The following is a 545-nucleotide window of genomic DNA, read 5'->3' on the forward strand; positions in this document are numbered from 1 at the left end:
GTGTTATACCCCCTTTTTTCGAGGAACCCTGTCTAGCACCCCTCCTTTTCAAAGTGCCTGGATCCGCCTTTGAGATCTAATTCGAATAAAGAAAAGATTACTTTTATTTTTGATCAGTTATGTTTCTGTGGACTGGTATCTCACTTTTCTACTCTCATCCCAACTTATAGTTTTTTTATCACTCTTTTAAATTTCATCAAAAGTTTGCATCACCAGTACTTTTACTACTTGTGAAAGGTATTTGCTCACTTGCCACTTTCCAATTCGTTCCATCGTCGCTTTTCCATTGCATGTTATATGCACTTTAAATGCTTTTGATAATTTCAAATGTACCTTCTTGTTACCCGGTACTATGCAAACATTTTAGAAAACATGCATGTGCACTTCACAGCGAAAACAAACTTAAAAAATACCAAATAAAATGATCACAAATGAATATCAACATTAGATGAACATGACTGATAAATTCAGCTCTATGCAAGAAAAGCAATGATTAATGTCGCAATTAAGTAAAATTAAATGCGCTGGAAAATCTCAATTCCACT

The sequence above is a fragment of the Perna viridis genome, chromosome 1 (genome assembly GCF_037379345.1).
Source record: "Perna viridis isolate PV_CMFRI_1.1 ecotype Kerala chromosome 1, ASM3737934v1, whole genome shotgun sequence".
NCBI classification, from domain to species: Eukaryota; Metazoa; Mollusca; class Bivalvia; order Mytilida; family Mytilidae; genus Perna; species Perna viridis.